We start from the raw sequence: 22843 nt of genomic DNA, 5'->3' as shown, positions 1-22843 counted from the left end.
CTCTACCTGCTGGAAACGGAAAGAAACAGCTGCCCCCCTGCATAGACCCTCTGCAGACCCCTGGCCTCCAGAACTGAAAGAGAAGACGTTTGCATCATTTTCAGCCACTGAGTTTGTGCTAATTTGTCACAGCAGAGGCCGGACCGTGCAGTCTTGTGGACCATTGAAATGTCTTAAGTGGCAGGTGACATGGTGCCCGTGTGTGTGCACATACACGTGTGCACACACGTAAGTGTGATTAAATGGGTCGGTGAGAGGGAAGAAATGTTGATGGTAATCCCTGCCATGGTGGCATTTCAGGTTACATTTTTTTTAATATAAATTTATTTTATTTATTTAGGCTGCGTTCGGTCTTCGTTGCGGTGCGCGGGCTTCTCATTGCAGTGGCTTCTCTTGTTGTGGAGCGCGGGCTCTAGGCACGCGGGCTTCAGTAGTTGTGGCACGTGGGCTCAGTAGTTGTGGCTCGCGGGCTCTAGAGCACAGGCTCAGTAGTTGTGGCACACAGGCTTAGCTGCTACGTGGCATGTGGGATCTTCCCAAACCAGGGCTTGAACCCGTGTCCCCTGCATTGGCAGGTGGCTTCTTAACCACTGTGCCTTGGGTTACATTTTTATTTCATAGTGCTTAACTGCATATTAAACACTTCTGTGCTGTGATTGTGCCTTACAGTTATAATTTTTTTTAAATGCATAAAATGTGGAGGGGAGAAAAGAATGATTGGAACAATTCATCATCACAGCCTGTTTGAGGAGAACAGCCCCATTATCAGTGCAATAGAACCTTTAAAAGCATTCAAGGGCTTCCCTGGTGGCGCAGTGGTTAAGAGTCCGCCTGCCAATGCAGGGGACATGGGTTCGAGCCCTAGTCCGGGAAGATCCCACATGCCACGGAGCATCTAAGCCCATGCGCCACAACTACTGAGCCTGCGCTCTAGAGCCCGCAAGCCACAACTACTGAAGCCCGCGCGCCTAGAGCCTGTGCTCCACAGCAAAGAGAAGCCACTGCAATGAGAAGCCTGCGTGCCGCAACGAAGAGTAGCCCCCACTCGTCGCAACTGGAGAAAGCCCGCACAGCAATGAAGACCCAACTCAGCCGAAAATAAATAAATAAATAAAATATATTTATAAAAAAAAAAAAAAAAGAAGGTTTCAACACCCAACACTGTATTAATGTGTAAATCAATACAACAAAAACTCACAAATTTTAAGTGTACGGGTCAGTGACTTTTGACAAATATACACACTGACATAACTCCTATCCCAATCGAGATACAGAGCCTGCCACCCACAGTCCATCCCAGAAACCCCTGATCCACTTCCAATCTCTGTAGATTAGTTCTGCCTTCAAGACCCACTCATGATGTAAAAAATATCCTTAGTGCAACTTGAAATAGAAGAATATTTTATTTATATTGTTCTGGATGTTTTAGCTAGTGTAATATGCCAAGAAAAGGAAATAAGACCCTTAAATAAAAAAGAGGGAGAAAAACTTATTATTTGCTATTGATACGCTTATCTTCTTGGAAAACTAAGCAAATCAACTAGAAAAGTTTTAAAACTAATAATCTCAGTGAAGTGATCTGGTTTCAAAATATCTAGATGAAATTTAAAATAGACATTAACATACATATGCAACTACATACTTCTGCACACACCAAAATTGGTCATTACAAAATACAATTGAATTGTAAAATTGAATTGAAAAAATTGGAGAGAGATACCTTTCAAACAATGAACAAATTTTTTTTAGTTGTACATATATATACATTCTTTTTTTATATGTATATTCTTTTCCATTATGGTTTATCATAGGATATTGAATATAGTTCCCTGTGCTGTACGGTAGGACCTTGTTCTTTATCCATCCTATATATAAGAGCTTACATCTGCTAACCCTAACCTCCCACTGCACCCCTCCCCCAACCCCTTCCCCCTTGGCAACCAGCAGTCTGTTCTCTGTGAATCTGTTTCTATTTCATAGATTCATGTGTTATATTTTAGATTCCACGTATAAGTGATATCATATGGTATTTGTCTTTCTGTTTCTGACTTACTTCACTGGATCTCTAGTTGCATCATGTTGCTGAAAATGGCATTATTTCATTCTTTGTTATGACTGAGTAATATTCCACTATATATATATGTACCACATCTTCTTTATCTATTCCTCTATCAATGGACATTTAGGTTGCTTCCATGTCTTGGCTATTGTAAATAGTGCAGCAATGAACATTGGGGTGCGTGTATCTTTTTGAATTATAGTTTTGTCCGATATATGCCCAGGAGTGGGATTGCTGGATCATTTGGTAGCTTTATTTTTAGTTTTCTGAGGAACCTCCATACTGTTCTCCACAGTGGCTGCACCAATTTACATTCCCACCAACAGTGCAAGAGGGTTCCCTTTTCTCCACACCCTCTGCAGCATTTACTGTTTGCGGATTTTTTGATGATGGCCTTTCTGACTGGTGTGAGGTGGTACCTCATTGTAGTTTTGATTTGCATTTCTCTAATAATTAGCCATGTTGAGCATCTTTTCATGTGCCTATTGGCCATCTGTATGTCTTCTTTGGAGAAATGTCTATTTAGGTCTTCTGCCCATTTTTTGATTGGGTTGTTTGTTTTTTGTTGTGGTTGAGTTGTATGAGCTGTTTGTATATTTTGGAAATTAAGCCCTTGGTTGCATCACTTGCAAATATTTTCTCCCATTCTGTAGGTTGTCTTTTCGTTTTGTTTATGGTTTCCTTTGCTGTGCAAAAGCTTGTAAGTTTGATTAGTTCCCATTTCAAACTATGAACAAATTTTAAAACTTTTTCATACTGAAGGCTCAAAAAGAAATGTGTGGGACCCATACAAATAAAATGACAAAACTCCATAAAGGGAAATAGAAATTTGGAGGGAGAGATGGAGTTTCTGATGGGAAAAATCAATGTTGTAAAGTTACCAGTTCTCCCTGTTTTTGTTTATAAAATTAATGCAGTTAATGCCAGAGAGATTTGGGGGAACATTTGACAGTATTATTTTAAAGTTTATCTGGAGGAATGAGTCAGAATAACCATGAAAATATCGGTAGGAAAAAGAGAAAGAAGACTAATGGTGAAATTTGATGTCCAGATTTTACAACATAATAAAAAGTTATAGTAAGAAAAATATTTTGCAGCCAGTCTCAATTGATATATCAGAGAACAAAACAGAACATCCAGAAATAAACTCAGACTTATACAAATACAATCTACTGTATGATAATATGACATTTTAAATCAATGAAAAGAGGGTGGATTATTAATAAATGGTTCTGAGATAATTGGCTAATTCTTTAGAAGTAATTTTTATTTTATGTCATACATAAATGTATATTTTGAATACATGGAGTAATTTAAAGTAAAGCATGATACCAGAAAAACACATCAGTATTTTTAGAATTGGTGACAAGAAATGCTTTTTAAGTAGCGGAACAAATGCAGAACTCATAAAGGAGAGACGATGCCTTGTCTCAGTTAAACTGGGAGCTATGTAATAATTTTAGTTCCCTGGGGCTGTCGTAACAAAGCACCACAGACCGAGTGGCTTAAACAACAGCAATGTATGGTCTCCAAGCTCTGGTTGTAAGTCAGAGATGGAGGCTGGGCTGGGCTGGGCTGGGCTGGCTCCCCCTGAGGCTATAGGGGGCTCTGCTCCAGGCCTTTCCCCAGCTCTGGGTCTGCTGTGATCTCCACTGTTCCCTGGCCTGTAGATGCACTGCCCCAACCTCTTTGTCTTCACGTGGCTCTGCCTGTGTGCACATATGTCCAAATGTCCCCTTTCTATAAGGACAGCAGCCACGTTGGATTAGGTGCCCACCCTACCCCAGTGTGACCTCGTATAAACTAAGTACATCTCCAACCACCCTATTTCCAAATCAAGTCACTTATGAGGTTCTGGGGGTTCGGACTTCAAGTTCTGTTGGGGGGACACAATTCTACCCGTACAGTTTCCTTGCACAAATTAAAAGGGGAATAACCCACAAGGGGAAGTTATACAGAATTAACAGAGCATCTGTATCCTCAAGTATCTAAGCAGCTCTTTTACATCAGCATGAAGACAGACCCTTCAACAGCAACGTGAACAAAGGGTATGAATCAAGATTTCATGTTCAGGGTAAGACTCCACGCTCCCAATGCATGGGGCCCGGGTTTGATCCCTGGTCGGAGAACTCGATCCCATGTGCATGCCACAGCTAATAAGTCTGCAGTGCTGCAACTAAGAGTCCACATGCCGCAACTAAAAAAAAAAAAAAAAAATCCCGCATGCCACAACTAAGACCTGGCACAGCCAAAATAAGTAATGAGAGAAATAAAATTTTAAAAAATATATTAAAAATGAAACTGCCAGAAAATTTTATGAAATCTCACCGGCAGTTTTTGAGATATTCAGTTTTTCTGCATCCTCACCAGTATTTGGTATTGTCTAGTTTTTATTTTAGCTGTTTTAATAAATATGTAGTGATATCTCATCTTGGTCTTAATTTGCATTTCCCTAATGACTAATAATGGTCATCTTTTCTCATGTGCTTCTTTGCCATCACATACCCCTTTGAGTGAAGCATCTATTCATATCTAATTACATTACTATTTTTACTCTTGAGTTTTGAGAGCTCTTTATAAATTCTATATATGAGTCTTTTGTCATATATGTGGTTTGCAAAAATTTTCTCCCATTCTCTGGCTTGACTCTTCACCCCCCTGAAAAGGTCTTTTAAAATATTTTATTTTAATTTTAGTAAAATACACATAAATTTTACCATCTTAACTGTTGTTAAGTGTGCATTTCTCCACGTCCTCCTCAGCACTTGTTATTTCCTGGGTTTTTGTTTTGTTTTGTTTTGTTTTTGGGGGGGGGTTGTTTGTTTTTTAACTAGTAGCCATCCTAATGGCTGTGATATTGATTTGTATTTCCCTAGTAATTAGTAATATTGAACATCTTTTCATGTGCTTTTTGCCATTTTTAATTTTCTTGGAGAAATGTCTATTCAAGTCCTTTACACATTTTTTAATGGGGTTTATTTATTGGTTGTTGAGCTGTAGGAGTTCTTTATGTATTCTGGAACTTAACCCTTATCAGACATATGATTTGCCAATAGTTTCTCCCTTTCTGTTGGTTTTCTTTTCACTCTGTTGATTGTGTCCTTTGATGCACAAAAGTTTTAAATTTTGATGTAGTCCAGTTTATCTATTTTTATTTTCTTACCTGTGCTTTTTGAGTCATATCCAAGAAATCATAACCAAATACAATGTCATAAGATTTTCCCCTATGTTTTCTTCTGAGAAGTTTATAGATTTAGCTCTAATGTTTAGATCTTTGATCCATTTTGAGTTAATTTTTGTATATGGTATTAGGTAAAGGTTCAACTTCATCCTTTTGTACGTGGCTGTCCAGATTTCCCAGCACCATTTGTTGAAAAGACTGTCCTCTCCCCATTGAATTGTCTTGGCATGCTTGTCAAAAATTATTTGACCATATATGCCAGGGTTTATTTCTGGGGTCTCTGTTCTAGTCCGTTGGTCTTTGTGTCTTTATGGCAGTACCACACTGTTTCAAAGCCTGTAGCTTTGAAATAGGTTTTAGAATCAGGAAATATGAGGCCTCCAACTTTGTTCTTTTTTTAAAATTTTTATTGAAATATAGTTGATTTACAATATTGTTAGTTTGAGGTATACAGTAAAGTGATTCAGTTATATATATATATATATATATATATATATATATATATATATTTATTTATTTATTTATTTTTACATTCTCTACCATTATAGGTTATTACAAGACATTGAGTATAGTTCCCTGTGCTATACAGTAGGTCCTTGTTGGTTATCTATATAGTAGTATGTATATTTTAAGCACAAACTCCTAATTTATCCCTCTCTCCCCCTCCCCTTTGGTAACCATAAGTTTGTTTTCTATGTTTGTGAGTCATTTTCTGTTTTGTAAATAAGTTCATGTATCATTTTTTTTAGTTAGATTCCACATGTGAGTGATACCATGTGATATTTGTCTTTGTCTGTCTTACTTAGTATGATCATCTTTAGCTCCATCCATGTTGCTGCAAATGGCTTATTTCATTCTTTTTTATGGCTGAGTAATATTTCATTGTATATATGTACTACATCTTCTTTATCCATTCCTCTGTCGATGGACATTTAGGTTGCTTCCGTGTCTTGGCTATTGTAAATCGTGCTGCCATGAACATTGGGGTCCATGTATCTTTTCTAATTATGGTTTTCTCCAGATATATGCCCAGGAGTGGGATTACTGGATCATATGGTAGCTCTATTTTTAGTTTTTTAAGGAACCTCCATACTGTTCTTCATAGTGGTTGTACCAGTTTACATTCCCACCAACAGTGTAGAAGCATTCCCTTTGCTCCACACCCTCTCCAGCATTTATTATTTGTAGACTTTTTAATGGTGGCCATTCTGACTGGTGTGAGGTGATACCTCATTGTAGTTTTGATCTGCATTTCTCTAATAATTAGCGATGTTGAGCATCTTTTCATGTGTTTGTTGGCCATCTGCATGTCTTCTTTTGAAAAAATGTCTTTTTAGATCTTCTGCCCATTTTTTGATTGGGTTGTTTGTTTTTTTGATATTGTGCTGTATAAGCTGTTTGTATATTTTAGAGATTAATCCCTTGTCAGTTGCATCATTTGCAAATATTTTCTCCCAGTCTGTAGATGGGCTTTTTGTGTTGTTTATGGTTTCCTTTGCTGTGCAAAAGCTTTTAAGTTTAATTAGGTCCCATTTGTTTATTTTTGTTTTTATCTCCATTACTCTAGGAGATGGATCCAAAAAGATAGTGCTGTGATTTATGTCAAAAAGTGTTCTGCCTATACCTTCCTCTAGGAGTTTTATAGTATCCGATCATACATTTAATCCATTTTGAGTTTATTTTTGTGTTTGGTGTTAGAGAATGTTCCAATTTCATTCTGTAGCTGTCCAGTTTCCCAGCACAACATATTGAAGAGACTGTCTTTTCTCCACTGTATAGTCTTGCCTCCTTTGTCATAGATTAATTGACCATAGGTGCGTGGGTTTATTTCTGGGCTTTCTATCCTGTTCCATTGATCTATATTTCTGTTTTTGTGCCAGAATCACACTGTTTTGATTACTGTAGCTTTGTAGTATAGTCTCAAGTCAGGGAGCCTGATTCCTCCAGCTCCGTTTTTCTTTCTCAAGATTGCTTTGGCTCTTCGGGGTCTTTTGTGTTTCCATAGAAATTAAAACATTTTGTGTTCTAGTTCTGTGAAAAATGCAGTTGGTAATTTGATAGGAATTGCATTGAATCTGTACATTGCCTAGGATACTATAGTCATTTTGACAATATTGATTCTTCCAATCCAAGAACATGGTGTATCATTCCGTTTGTCTCATTTTCAATTTCTTACATCAGTGTCTTACACCTTTTGGAGTACAAGTCTTTTGCCTCCTTAGGTAGCTTTATTCCTAGGTATTTTATTCTTTTTGATGCAGTGGTAAATGGGATAGTTTCCTTAATTTCTCTTTCTGACCTTTCATTGTTAGTGTATAGAAATGCAACAGATTTTTGTGTATCAATTTCATGTACTGCAATTTTACCAAATTCATTGATGAGCTGTAATAGTTCTCTGGTAGCACCTTTAGGATTATCTTTGTATAGTATCATGTCATCTGTAAACAGCGACAGTTTTACTTTTTCTTTTCCAGTTTGGATCCCTTTTATTTCTTTTTCTTCTCTGATTGCCATGGCTAGGACTTCCAAAACTATGTTGAATAAAAGTGGTGAGAGTGGACATCCTTGTCTTGTTCCTGATCTTAGAGGAAATGCTTTCTGCTTTTCACTGTTGAGTATGATGTTAGCTGTGGGTTTGTCATATGTGGACTTTATTATGTTGACGTAGGTTCCCTCTGTGCCCACTTTCTGGAGAGTTTTTATCATAAATGGGTGTTGAATTTTGTCAAAAGCTTTCCTGCATCTATTGAGATGATCATATTGTTTTTATTCTTCAGTTTGTTGATGTGGTGTATCACATGATTGATTTGCAGAATTGAAAAATCCTTGCATCCCTGGGATATACCCCACTTGATCCCGGTGTATGATCCTTTTAATGTATTGTGTTTTTTTTGTGTTTCTTTGTTTTTTTTATTTAATTTTTTTAAAATTAATTAATTTATTTTATTTTATTTTTGGCTGTGTTGGGTCTTCGTTTCTGTGCGAGGGCTTTCTCTAGTTGCGGCGAGCGGGGGCCACTCTTCATCGCGGTGCACGGGCCTCTCACTATCGCGGCCTCTCTTGTTGAGGAGCACAGGCTCCAGACGCGCAGGCTCAGTAGTTGTGGCTCACGGGCCCAGTTGCTCCACAGCATGTGGGATCTTCCCAGACCAGGGCTCGAACCCGTGTCCCCTGCATTGGCAGGCAGATTCTCAACCACTGCGCCACTAGGGAAGCCCTTAATGTATTGTTGAATTCAGATTGCTAGTATTTTGTTGAGGATTTTTGCGTCTATGTTCATCAATGATATTGGCTGGTAATTTTCTTTTTTGTGGTATCTTTGTCTGGTTTTGGTATCAGGGTAATAGTGGCCTCATAGCACGTGGGCTCTTCGTTGCGGTGCACAGGCTTCGCTCTAGTTGTGGCACGCAGGCTCCGGAGTGCATGGGCTCAGTAGTTGTGGCGCACAGGTTTAGTTGCCCTGCGGCATGTGGGATCTTAGTTCCCTGGCCAGAGATCGAACTGGTGTTCCCTGCATTGCAGGACCAATTCTTAACCACTGGACCACCAGGGAAGTCCCTTTGTTGGGAGTTTTTAAATCACAGATTCAATTTCAGTACATGTGATTGGTCTGTTCATATTTTCTATTTCTTCCTGGTTCAGCCTTGAGAGATTGTACCTTTCTAAGAATTTGTCCATTTCTTCCAGGTTGTTCATTTTATTGGCATATGGTTGCTTGTAGTAGTCTCTTATGATCCTTTGTATTTCTGTGGTGTCTGTTGTAACTTCTCCTTTTTCATTTCTAATTTTATTGATTTGGGCCCTCTCCCTTTTTTTCTTGATGAGTCTGGCTAATGGTTTATCAATTTTGTTTATCTTTTCAAAGAACCAGCTTTTAGTTTTTTTCATCTTTGGTATTGTTTTATTCATTTCTAGTTCATTTATTTCTGCTCTGATCTTTATGATTTCTGTCCTTCTACTAACTTTGGGTTTTGTTTGTTCTTCTTTCTATAGTTGCTTTAGGTGTAAAGTTAGGTGGTTTGTTTGATATTTTTCTTGTTTCCTGAGGTAAGCTTGTATTGCTATTAACTTCCCTTTAGAACTGCTTTTGCTGCATCCCATAGGTTTTGGATCATTGTTTTTGTCATTTTCATTTGTCTCTAGGTATTTTTTTGTTTCCTCTTTGATTTCTTCAGTGATCGATTGGTTGTTTAGTAGCATATTGTTTAGACTCCATGTGTTTGTTTTTTACAGTTTTTTCCTTGTTGTTTATTTCTAATCTCATAGCGTTGTGGTCGGAAAAGATGCTTGATATGATTTCAGTTTTCTTAAATTTACCAAGGCTTGCTTTGTGGCCCAGCATGTGGTAGATCCTGGAGACTCTTCTACATGCACATGAGAAGAATGTGTATTCTGCTGCTTTTGGATGGAATGCTCTATAAATATCAATTAAGTCCATATGGTCTAATGGGTGATTTAAGGCCTGTGTTTCTTTATTGATTTTCTTTCTGAATGATCTATCCATTGATGAAAGTGGGGTGTTGGGACTTTCCTGGTGGCCCAGTGGTTAAGACTCCACGCTCCCAATACAGGGGGCCCAGATTCGATCCCTGGTCAGGGAACCAGATCCCTCATGCATGTCGCAACTAAGTGTTTGCATGCTGCAACTAAGGAGCCTGTGAGCCACAACTAAGGAGCCCGCCTGCCCCAACTAAGGAGCCCACATGCCACAACTAAGGAACCAGCAAGCCACAACTAAGGAGCCCGCTGGCTGCAATGAAGACCTGGCACAACTTAATTAATTAATTAATTAATTTTAAAAAAGCAATTAATAGGTATTAAAAAAAAGAAAACATGCTATAAAAAAAAAGAAAGTGGGGTGTTAAAGCCCCCACTATTATTGTGTGACTCTCGATTTCTCCCTTTATGGCTCTTAGTGTTTGCCTTACATATTGAGGTGCTCCTCTGTTGGGTGCGTATCTATTTACAATTGTTATGTCTTCTCCTTGGATTGATCCCTTGATCATTATGTAGTGTCCTTCTTTGTCTCTTATAACAGTCTTTATTTTAAAGTCTATTTTGTCTGATAAGAGTATTGCTATTCCAGCTTTCTTTTGATTTTCATTTGCATGGAATATGTTATTCCATCACCTCACTTTTAGTCTGTATGTGTCCCTAGGTCTGAAGTGGGTCTCTTGTAAACAGCATATATACAGGTGTTGTTTTTGTATCCATTCAGCCAGTCTGTGTCTTTTGGTTGGAGCATTTAATCCATTTACATTTAAGGTAATTATCGATATGTATGTTCCTATTGCCATTTTCTTAATTTTTTTGGTTTGTTCTTGTAGGGCTTTTTTCTTCCTTTACTCTCTTTTTCTCTTCTCTTTTGGTTTGATGACCATCTTTAGCGTTCTCTTTGGGTTGTGTTTCCTTTTTTGTGTTTGTATCTATTATAGTTTTTGGGTTTGCTGTTCCCATGAGGTTTTGTTATTGCAGTCTGTATACGTATGTGGTTATTTTAAGCTGCTGGTTGCTTTCCTGCCTAGAGAAGTTACTTTAGCATTTGTTGGAAAGCTGGCCTGGGGGTGCTGAATTCTCTTAGCTTTTGCTTGTCCATAAAGCTTTTGATTTCTCTGTCAAATCTGAATGAGAGTCTTACTGGATAGAGTATTCTTGGTTGTAGGTTCTTCCCTTTCATCACTTGATATATATATCATGTCACTCCCTTCTGGCCTGCAGAGTTTCTTCTGAGAAATCAGCTGATAACCTTATGGGAGTTCCCTTGTATGTTATTTGTTGTTTTCCCCTTGTTGCTTTTAAAGTTTTTTCTTTGTCTTTAATTTTTGTCAGTTTGATTACTGTGTGTCTTGGCAGCGGGTGCCTCCTTGGGTTTATCCTTCTTGGGACTCTCTGCGCTTCCTGGACTTGGGTGACTGTTTCCTTTCCCATGTTAGGGAAGTTTTCAGTGATTATCTCTTCAAATCTTTTCGCAGGTCCTTTCTCTCTTCTGCTTCTGGGGCCCCTATAATGCAAATGATGGTGCATTTAATGTTGTCCCAGAGGTCTCTTAGACTCTCTTCATTTCTTTTCATTCTTTATTCTGCTCCTCGGCAGTTATTTCCACCATTCTGTCTTCCAGGTCACTTATCCGTTGTTCTGCCTCAGTTATTCTGCTATTGATTCCTTCTAGTGTATTTTTCATTTCAGTTATTGTATTGTTCTTCTCTGTTTGTTTGTTCTTTAGTTCTTCTGGGTTTTTGTTAAACATTTCTAGCATCTTCTCAATCCTTGCCTCCATTCTTTTTCTGAGATCCTGGATCATCTTCACTATCATTATTCTGAATTCTTTTTCCAGAAGGTTGCCTATCTCCACTTCACTTAGTTGACTTTCTGGGGTTTTATCTTGTTCCTTCATCTGGGACATATTCCTCTGCCATTTCATTTTGTCTAACTTTCTGTGATTGTGGTTTCTGTTCTGCAGGCTGCAGGATTATATTCTTTCTGCTTCTGCTGTCTGCCCTCTGGTAGATGAGGCTATCAAAGAGGCTTTTGCAAGCTTCCTGATGGGAAGGACTGGTGGTGGGTGGAGCTGGGTCTTGTCCCTCTGGTAGGCAGGGCCATGCTCAGTAAAACTTTAATCTGCTGATGGGTGGGGCTATTTTCCCTCCCTGTTAGTTGTTTGGCCTGAGGTGACCCAGCACTGGAGCCTACAGGCTATATGGTGGGGCTAGTGGTGGCCTCCAGGAGGGCTCACGTCAGTGAGTACTTCCCAGAACTGCTGTTGCCAGTGTCTTTGTCCCTGCAGTGAGCTTCAGCTGCCCTCCCCATCACCTCTGCAGGAGACCCTCCAATACTACCAGGTAGGTCTGGCCCAGTCTCTTATGGGCTTTTTACCCCTGGGTCCTGGTGCGCACAAGACTTTGTGTGTGCCCTCCAAGAACTGAGTTTCTGTTTCACCCTGTCCTGTGGAAGTCCTGCATTCAAACCCTGCTGGCCTTCAAAGCCAGATTCTTTGTGGACTCCTCCTCCCGTTTCCGGATCCCCAGGCTGGGAAGCCTGATGTGGGGCTCAGAACTCTCACTCCCATGGGAGAACTTCTGTGATATAATTATTCTCCAGTTTGTGAGTCACCCACCCAGCAGGTGTGGGATTTGATTTTATCATGATTGCACCCCTCCTGCCATCTCGTTGTGGCTTCTTCTTTGTCTTTGGATGTAGGGTATCTTTTTTTTTTTTTTTTTTTTAGGTTCCAGCATTTTTTTGTCGTTGGTTGTTCAGCAATTAGTTGTGATTTTGGTGTTTTCATAAGAATGGGGTGAGCTGACGTCCTTCTACTCTGCCATCTTGAACTAATCTCCCAAACAAACTCTTAATATGTCCTGCATAGGTGAGTTGGCACCTTTGGAACAAGGGGCCACTTACACCTATCATTCTAAGAGATCACCAGTCTGTCTTGGAGTCCTTCTTCTTACTTGTGTGTATATCTGTTGTAGATTTTTGGTTTGCGGTTACCATGAGATTTTACTATAGCAGTCTATATATATACATGATTGTTTTAAGTTGCTGATCTGTTAATTTCCAATGCATTTCTGATATCCTGCATTTATACTTTTCTCCTCTTATGATTTTGGTTTAGATATATACTTGTGTGTGGATGATTTCCTACTTTCACTCTGTTTGCCTTTATCAGTGAGCTTTTCCATTCACGATTTTCTTGTTTCTAGTTGTGGCCTTTTCTTTTCTGCTTAAAGAAGTTCCTTTAGCATTTGTTGTAAAGCTGGTTTGGTGGCGCTGAATTCTTTTAGCTTTAGCTTGTCTGTAAAGCTTTTATTTCTCCACTGAATCTGAATAAGACCCTTGCTGGATGGAGTATTCTTGGTTGTAGGTTTTTCCCTTTCATCACTTTAAAGATATCGTGCCACTCCTTTCTGGCCTGCGGAGTTTCTGTTGAAAAATCTGCTGATAACCTTTTGGGGGTTCCTTTGTTATTTGTTGCTTTTCCCTTGTTGCCTTTAATATTTTCTCTTTCTCTTTAATTTTTGTCAATTTGATTACTATACTATATGTCTTGGCATTTTCTCACTTGGGTTGATCCTGTATGGTACTCTGTGCTTCCTGGACTTGGGTGACTGTTTCCTTTCCCATGTTAGAGAAATTTTAAGCTACTATCTCTTCAAATATCTTCTCAGGCCCTTTCTCTCTCTCATCTTCTGGAACCCCTATAACTCGAATGTTGGTGCATTTGATGTTGTCCCAGAGGTCTCTTAAACTGTCCCTGTTTCTTTTCATTCTTTTTTCTTTATTACGTTCTGAGACAGTGATTTCCACCACTCTGTCTTCCAGCTCACTTAACCATTCTTCTGCCTCATTTATTCTGCTTTTGATTCCTTCTAGTGTATTTTTCATTTCATTTATTGTATTCTTCAACTCTGGTTGTTCTTTATTTTTTCTAATTCTTTGTTAAAAACTTCTTGTAACTTCTCAGTCAGTGCCTCCATTCTTTCCCTGTGTTCTTGGATCATCTTTATGATCATTACTCAGAACTCTTTCTTGAGTAGATTGCCCATCTCCACTTCACTTAGTAGTTCTTCTGGGGTTTTATCTTGTTCCTTTGTCTGGAACATATTCCTTTGCCATCTCATTTTGTTTAAATTTCTATTTGTATTTTTCTGTATGTAGTAGCTTAGTTACATTCCTCAACCTTGGAGAAGTGGCCTCTGTAGGGGATGTTCTATGTGTCCCAGCTGTGCTCTCCCCTCTCGTCACCCACGGGCCAGGGACAAGCTAGTCCCAGGGTAGGTTCTGACCCATATTTTCAGACTCAGTTCTGTAGGCTTCAGGATCGTAGTTTCCTTCCTTCTGGTGTCTGCCTCCTAGTTGGTAAGCCTGGTCTAGAGGCTTGTGCAGGCTTCCTGGTGGGAGCCTGCCCACTGGTGAATGGAGTTGGGTCTTGGCCCTCTGGTGGGCAGGGCCATGTCAAGGGGCATGTCTAGAGGTGGCTGTGGGTTCAGAAAGTGTTTAGGCAGCCTGTCTGCTGATGGGTGGGGCTATGTTCTGCCTGTTGGTTGTTTGGCCTGAGGCGTCCCAGCATTGGGGCCTACAGGCTGTTGGGTGGGGCCAGGTCTTGGTGCTAACGTCCCAAGCAAGATATCAGCCTTCAGATGCATACTCCTGGATGTGTTAACCACCAGCTTTTATGTCCCAGGAGAGAGCCACAGCTGCCCAAGAGACCCTCCAAGACCAGCAGGTTGGCCTAGCCCAGGCTCCTTTGGAGTCACTGCTTTTGTGCTGGGACCTGGTGCTCAAGGGACTTTGTGTGCACCCTCCAAGAGTGGAGTCTCTGTTTCCCCAAGTCCTGTGGAGTTCTTGAGATTAAGACCTGCTGGCCTTCAAAGGCAAATGCTCTGGGGGCTCCTCCTCCCAATGCCAGATCCCCATGCTGGGGAGCCTGATGGTGGGGCTCAGAACTCTCACTCCCATGGGAGAACTTCTGTGATGTAATTATTCTCCAGTCAGTGGGTCACCCACCCTGGGGGGTATGTGATTTGATTATATTGCAAGTATGCCCCTCCTACTGTCTCATTGTGATTTTTTCTTTGTCTTTGGATGTAGAATATCTTGTTTGGTAATGTTTCAGTCTTTTTTATTGATGGTTGTTCAACAGTTAGTTGTGCTTTTGGTGTGCTCATGGGAGGAGGGGAGCTCAAGGTCTTCTACTCCGCCATCTTGTCTTCTCCAACCTGGTTTGTTTTTTTAAGATTGTTTTGGCTTTGGGGGGTGTCTCTTGAGACTCCATATGAATTTTTAAATGAATTTTTTCTATTTTTGCCATTGGGTTTTTGATAGGGATTGCATTAAACCTGTAGATTGCTTTTGGTAATATTGACATCTTAACAATATTGTTTTCCAATCCATGAACATAGGATATCTTTCCATTTATTGGTGTCTTTCAAAATGTCTCTCAGTGACATTTTGAGCATACAAGTCTTTCACCTCCTTTGTCAAGTTAATTCCTAAGTGTTTTTTTCTTTTTGATGTTACAGTAAATGAAAGTTAAATTGCTTAATTAATTTTTTCTTCAGATTGTTCATTGTTAGTAAAGAGACACACAAGTGGGTGTTTTTTGTTTCTGTTGTTGATTTGATATTCTGTGACTTTGATGGATTGCTTTATTCAGTTTTTGTGCAGTCTTTAGGGTTTTCTACATATAAGATCATGTCATCTGTGAGTAGAGATAATTTTACTTCTTTCTCTCCAATTTGAATGTCTTTTATTTCTTTTTCTTACCTAATTACTCTGGTTAAGACTTCCAGGACTGAGTTGAATAAAAGTGGTAAAAGTGGGTATCCTTGTTTTACTTGATCTTAGAGGAAAAATTTCAGTATTTCACCATGAGTGTTATGTTAGTTGTGGGCTTTTGATATATAGCTTTTATTATATTGAGGTAGTTTCCTTCTATTCCTAGTTTGTTGAATGTTTTTATTATGGAAAGTTGAATTTTGTCAAATGCTTTTTCTGCATCAATTGAGATGATGGCATGGTTTATTTTCCTTCATTTTGTTAATAGAGTATACTGCATTGATCAGTTTTCATATGAACTAGCCTTGCATTCCAGGAATAAATCTCTTTTGGTCATGGTGTACAGTAATTTTAATGTGCTCTTGAATTCTGTTTGCTAGTACTTTATTGAGGATTTTTGTGTCAGTATTCATAAGGGAATTACTCAGTGGTTTTCTTGTAGTGTCTTTGTCTGGCTTTGGTATCAGTGTAAATCTGTCCTCACAGAATGAGTTTAGAAATGTTGCCTCCTCTGCAATTGCTTTGGAAGAGTTTGAGGAGGATAGATGTTGATTCTTCTTTAAATGTTTGGTAAAATTCACCAGTAGAGCCATCTGGTCCTGGGCTTTTCTTTATTGAGAGGTTTTTGATTACCAATTCAATCTCCTTACTAGTTATGGGTGTGTTCAGAGCTTCTATTTCTTCACGATTTAGACTTGGTCAATTGTGTATTTCTAGGAATTTATCCTTTTCATCTAGGTTGTCCAATTTGTTGGCATATAATCATTAAAGTACTCTCTGATAATACTTTTGATTTCTGTAAATTGAGTAATAATGTCTTCTCAGTTCTACTTTTAGTTATGCGAGTCTTTTCTTTTTTCCCTTAATCAGTCTAGCTTAAGGTTTGATCATTTTGTTGATCTTTTTGAAGAAACAGCATTTGTTGATTTTCTCCATTGTTTTTCTATTTTCTGTTTATCCTTAATATTTATTTTTCCCTCTATTTTTTATTGGAGTATAGGTGATTTACAATGTTAGTTTCTGCTGTACAGCAAAGCGAGTCAGTTATTCATACACATGTTATCCGCTCTTTTTTCGATTCTATTCCTATATAGGTCATTACAGAGTACAGAATAGAGCTCCCTGTGCTGTTTAGTGGGTTCTTATTAGTTATCTATTCTATATACAGTAGTGTGTATATGTCAGTCCCAATCTCCCAATTTATCCCTCCCCTCCCCTTTCTCGCCTGGTAACCACAAGTTTGTTTTCTACATCTGTGACTCAAGTTCTGTTTTATAAATAGGTTCACTTGTACCATTCCTTTAGATTCTACATATAAGTGATATCATATATTTGTCTTTCTCTGTGTGACTTACTTCACTCAGTATGACAGTCTCTAGGTCCATCCATGTGGCTGCACATGGCATTATTTCGTTATTTTTTATGGCTGATATTCCATTGTATATACGTACCACATCTTTATCCATTCCTCTGTTGATGGACACTGAGATTGCTTCCATGTCTTGGCTATTGTAAATTGTGCTGCAATGAACATTGGGGTACATGTCTTTTTGAATTATGGTTTTCTCTGGATATATGCCCAGGAGTAGGATTGCTGGATCATACGGTAGTTCTATTTTTAGTTTTTTAAGGAATCTCCATATTGTTCTCCACAGTGGCTGCACCAATTTACATTCCCACCAACAGTGCAGGAGGGTTCCCTTCTCTACACACCCTCTCAACCATTTATTGTTTTTAGATTTTTTGGTGATGGCCTAATATTTATTATTTCTTTTATTCTGATAGCTTTTGGGTTTAGTTTGTTCTTTTCTGGTTGTAAAGTTAGGTTGTTGATTTCAGATTTTTCTTCTTTTTCAACGAATGTTCCAGGTGCCCTTAAGAAAAATATGTATTCTGCTGTTGTTGGGTAGAGTATCATGTATCTGTTTGTTAGGTTCAGTTAGTCTATAGACATGTTCAAGTCCTCTGTTTCCTTCATAATCTTCTGTCTGGTTGTCCTATCCATTATTGAAAGTGGAGAATTGAAGTCTTCTCCTATTATTGCAGAGCTGTCTACTTCTCCTTTCAACTCTGTCAACGTTTGCTTCCTGTATTTAGGAGTTCTGATGTTTGGTCTATGTATGTTTATAACTGTTACATGTTCCTGGTGGTTTTGTCAATGTATAATCAATATATATTTTATCAATATACAAAGTTCTTTTATCAGTATATAATGTCCTTCTTTGTTTCTTGGATCAGTTTTTTACTTAGTATCTATTTTGTCTGATATTAGTACAGTCATCCTTCCTCTTGTTTGGTTGCTATTTGTAAGGAATATCTTTTTTCCATCTTTTCTCTTTCAATCCATGTGTGTTGTTAGATCTAAAGTTACCCTCCTGTAGACAGCACGTAGTTGGATCTTGTATATTTAAAAATTTATTCTACCAATTTATGTTTTTCGATTGGGAAGTTTATTTACATTTAAAGTAATTAGTGATAGGCAAGGACTAATTATTGCCATTTTGGTATTTGTTTTCTGTATGTCTCATAGCTTTTCTCCCCCTCATTTTCTCCCTTTCTGTCTTTTTGATGAGTTCATTTTTTGTAGTGATAAGTCTTGACTCACTTCTCATTTTTCTTGTGTATGTCCTGTAGATGTTTTCTTTGTGGGTACCTTGGGGAATCTGTATAACATCCTAATGTTATAATAATCTATTTTAAACTGATACCAACTTAAATTAGTCAAAAATTCTATTCCTTTAAAGCTCTACCCCGTTTATGTTATTGATATCATGAATTACATTTTATATACTGTGTACTCAGTAATATAGATTTAAATTATTTTTATGCTTTTGTCTTTTAAATCCTACAAAGGCATAAAAGTGGAGTTATGAACCAAAATGACAATACACAGGTTTTTATATTTGGCTGTGTGTTTGCTTTTACTGGAGAACTTTATATTTTTCAATATATATATTTGACTGACTTTTGATCATCCTTTCATCAACTTGAAGGACTCCCTTTAATATTGACCATAGGGCAGGCCTAGTGGTAGTGAACTCTGTCAGCTTTTATTTATCTAGAAATGTCTTAAATCCCCCCTCATTTTCAAAGGACAGTTTTTGCCAGAATTACTTGTTGACAGGTTTTTTTTTCTTTCCGGACTTTAAATCTGTTGTCCCGACCTGATACATAAACTATGCTAGCTTCCGGTCTGATCTGTGAGTCGGGTGAGAGAGAAGCCCGTCTCTTGGGAGCCCCTAGACCAGCCAGAAGGTCACAGACAAGTCCATTCTTTCCCTCTGTCCCGGGAGGCCCAGGGGCTGGACGGCTGCCTCCTGTCTCCGCGGGGCTGTGCCGGGGGAGTGGGGCAAGGGCGACAACGACCTTTCCTGCCATCGTGGGTGAGGCTTTTCCTTGGCTGCTGCAGGGCCTGGCCTGGCTTCTAACCCTCCCACAGAGCTGCTGTGGTCAGTCTGTGTGGTTCATCCTGTGTTTCCTCCAAGGAGCGCGGGCTGGGCTTCCCTGTCCGCCCTCTGGCTGATGTCCCTACCCGCCGGCTTCCTTTTCAATGTATCTTTCGTTTGGTTTGCCTGTGTCGTCCAGGACCCGCTTCAGGGGAGGGTCCTGGCAGGTGATCTGTCTGGACTCCCAAGTGTGACGGGGCCTTTATCCTCCCAGCTGACCCCAGCCTGGCCGGATAGCGAGGCAGGGTTCGCAGGTGTGTCCCCTCAACTGAGACAGGCTTGCATTGTCCTCTATACCCAGTGTTGCTAATGGTGGCCTTGTGTCTCTTTGAGTCTCTTTTCTCGTAGGTAGTCTGTTGATTTTATCTTCCTATCTGAACTTTTTTTTTGGCGGGGGGCTGCGTGTCGTGCGGCTTGCGGGATCTTAGCTCCCCAACCAGGGATCGAACCTGTGCCCCCTGCACTGCACATGCAGAGACCTAACCACTGGACGGCCAGGGAAGTCCCCCTGTCTGAACTTCTTTTGCATTTTTTTTTATCATCCATGTTCTGAAATTTCACCGCGGTATTTCTGGCATGGACCGTGTCCCCTTACCTTATATACATCTTAGATTTTTCAATCTAAAGACGTCTGTCTGTCTTCAGCTCTATGGAAATCCTATTTTTTGTGATTTCTTATATTCTGATATGCGTTCACATTCCCACCCTCTCTCTAACTTTAACGTATACACATGCAGCTTCTGGATCTGCCTTCTTTCCGTCTCTGTCTGGTTGTGCTTCATTCTGGGAAAACACCTGCGCTTGATTTTTCATTTCACTCGTTTCCTCTTAATCTTGCTCTCAAGCTCTGTGCTACTGAGGTCATTGTGAGGAGTCCTGCTTGTCTCCGTGTTTTACTTTACATTCAGAGACCGAGTCTGTGCTTTCTAGAACCCCAGACCGTCTCTCCCTGCGTGAAGGCACCAGCCTCTGCCACCCCCCGGTTTAGCTGTCCTAGAGTCTTACTTGGGTTCTGTTTTGATTGTTTCCTTAGGCTTTTGCCTCCATTTGTGGACTCTGCTGAGTCTGTCATGACTGTGGCCTTCAGGGGACAGGGATTCTTGGTCCCTCGAGCATGCTCTATTTGGATTTCCTCCTAGTCTGTGGATCTCCTTCTGTAGAGCAGGTGACCCCCTGGTGGCTGGGGGGGCATCACAGTGTGTTCCCTGGAGGTACAGGCCGCTCACTGGTCTCACTGGTCTGTGTCCCTCTTACTGTGGCCACTCTGGGCACTTCCCTGCCTGTGACCCCAGCACACACCCTCACTGCTTCTGCTCGGCCAAGCGTCCCCTCGTCGGCACAAGCCGGTCAGGCGAGAGGAGAGGCGCCTCTTGTTGAAGCCAAGTCGCCACCTGTCCAAGGTGCCCGTTGTCCCCGGGGCCTCCTGTCCTGGGCGGGAAACGTGTCCTGCCGTCATTTCTGGGCGTGGGTCCTCTGTCCACCTAACTCCCCTGCTCTCTATGCCCAAGGATTCCCTCTGAATCTGTGTTACACTGTAGAAGCCTCTTCTTGTTTCCAGTGTGTGTCTGAAAGCTGTCTGCTCACGCCATGATGGGCCCTGTGATGCTGGACTGGAGTCAGAGATACCTGTGTAAACTCACGTTTGTTTAGGACGCACAGAGGGAGACGAAACTAAATTTGCGTGTGTGCACAGCGGGGTTAGTGTGCATACACGTACGTTTCCTGGCTCCATCCATAAGAGGACCTAGAGGCACTGACACCGCAGTAGCACCAAGTGGAACTTTCAGGAGAAACAGGATGTGTGCATAGCTTCAGATATCTCCCCCAATAATTGTGAATCGCTCTGGTAGTTTTAGGAAGTGTCCTCAAAGCTTCGATCTGCTTCCATGGAGGAGCAGGAGCTTAATTCCCCTCCCCCTGAGCGTGGGGCAGACCTGATGAGTGACTTCTAGCTGATGGCGTGTGGGGAAGGGAAAACAGTGAGTTTGCAGTGCAGAATCCCGGCAGACGCACCTCAACCGAGGTCAGGGCACCTGTGATCGGCCGTGTGGTGTCACGCGCCTCGGATTCCACACGAGGAGAAGGCACCTCCCCTCGGCAGCCTCTTCCCTCCGAGCCCGCACCCTCAGTTTAGTCGTGGGGAGGCACCAGACAAGCCCACGTTGAGGGGCCTTCTGCAGAAGGCCTGAGCAGCACTCCTTGAGGTGTCACGGTGAGAAAGACGAGGGAAGGTGAGGACCCATCACTGCCTGGAGGAGACCAAGGAGCCAGTGGGGGATCCGGACTTACTTCCTGGAACAGAGAAAGGACAGCGGTGGGAAAGCCGGGATGTGCAAATACATCCTGTCACCTAGCTGGTGGTGTTGAGCCAGTGTTGACGTCTTAGTTTGATGACTGTCCTGTGGTTCTATAAGGTAGTGGTCCCCAACCTTTTTGGCACCAGGGACCGGTTTCACGGAAGATGATTTTTCCACGGACGGGGGTGGGGAGGGATGGCTCAGGCGGTAATGTGAGCGACGGGGAGTGGCCGATGAAGCTTTGCTCGGTGGCCTGCCGCCCACCTCGTGCTGTGCGGCCCAGGGGCTGGGGACCCCTGCTGTAAGGTGTTACGGTCAGTAGAAACTGGGCGACAGGTATATGGGAAACTCTCTGCGCTGACTTTGGAACTCTTGCAAAAAAAAGTCTACATTTATTTAGAAATAAAAAGTTAGAAGGTTGTCTTTCCCTACCCTCCAATTTGAGGAAGGAGAAGGACAGCAAGGGTCAGTCCTCTTTCTTAATCCAGTAAGTATTTTTTGTTGTGAATGGGCCGGATGACCTTGTGAAGCTCTAACTCGCTGGGCAAGTCAGGACGTGGCAGCAAACAGGAGGTGCAGGGACACAAGCTGAGCAGAATTAAGGAGGGGTCCACCGCAAGGTTGTGGGTGGCAAGGCTCCCCAGGCCGCGTAGCGGCAGGAAGTGATCCTCACCTGAGGGACGGGAGGAGCGGCTGGTTCCCACGCCTGGGCCTGTTGCTGAAGGAGAGGCCAAGTGGCCGAGCTGCAGCCAGAACCGCAGGGCAGGGAGGCGTGTCGATGCAGCTGTAAGGGCTCGTGAGATGAAAAGAGACTGAAGATGTCTGAGTGTATGTGATCCAAACGCACGCTTAGGAAGGGCTGCGGGCTGCTTCTGCTGAGATGAATCTGGGTTGGTCTAGAGACGCTCCAGCTTCCCACTCCTTTGCCTTGGAGTCTTGAAAGGCCCCAGCCTGTGCCAGGACTGGCCTCGTGCCTCTAGCTCCTAGCCTGACCTCTCCAGGACCGTCGTTCTAGGGGAAAGAAATGTCCCTGTACCTTGATGGAGACCTGAGCCCCCTTGCCCGAGGGCCCCTGCCCGAGGTACACCCTCCTGGCCGGCCGTTTTCCTTCCCTCCTTCACGGCTCCGTCCCCCACGGCCCTGGATAATGGACCCTCTTTGGGTCTTCATCTGCACACCAGTTCCCGCCACCATCCTGGCCGATTTCAGCCTCCACGTGGATAACTCATCCGAAACCCACGCTCCCCGGTGTCTGGACGGGAATCCAGTGCCCGTCAGCCCCGTTGCCGTCCCCTGGCCTAATTCCCTGAAACCCACAGCTGCTTCCCTCCGGCTCTCCCCGCCTTCATCCCTATGGGATCTCCAGGCACCCTCTCCTCCGCTCCCTTTCCTGCTCAGCCTGGACTTGGTCTCGGGCCTCTGGCACCAGGAGGCCCCTCCATGCCGCTTCGTGGGTTGTACGGGTTCTAGACTTGTGCACATGTTTTACACGCTTCCCAGCCAGTGGAAATGAGGCTTCTTGAGAAAGGACTGCCTTTCTGATTCGTACTGGGCGTCATGGGCCAGCAGCAGCCCTCTGACT

At 41.7% G+C, this 22843-nt stretch overlaps 1 protein-coding gene across 2 annotated transcripts in view; it reads left to right on the top strand.

Annotated features, from left to right (window-relative positions):
- Nucleotides 1–22843, top strand: part of SLC41A3 (solute carrier family 41 member 3) — a 65644-nt gene that overhangs the window by 27036 nt on the left and 15765 nt on the right. The window lies entirely within an intron of this gene.

The sequence above is a fragment of the Eubalaena glacialis genome, chromosome 7 (genome assembly GCF_028564815.1).
Source record: "Eubalaena glacialis isolate mEubGla1 chromosome 7, mEubGla1.1.hap2.+ XY, whole genome shotgun sequence".
NCBI classification, from domain to species: Eukaryota; Metazoa; Chordata; class Mammalia; order Artiodactyla; family Balaenidae; genus Eubalaena; species Eubalaena glacialis.
This window is presented reverse-complemented; position numbering and strand designations above follow the sequence as displayed.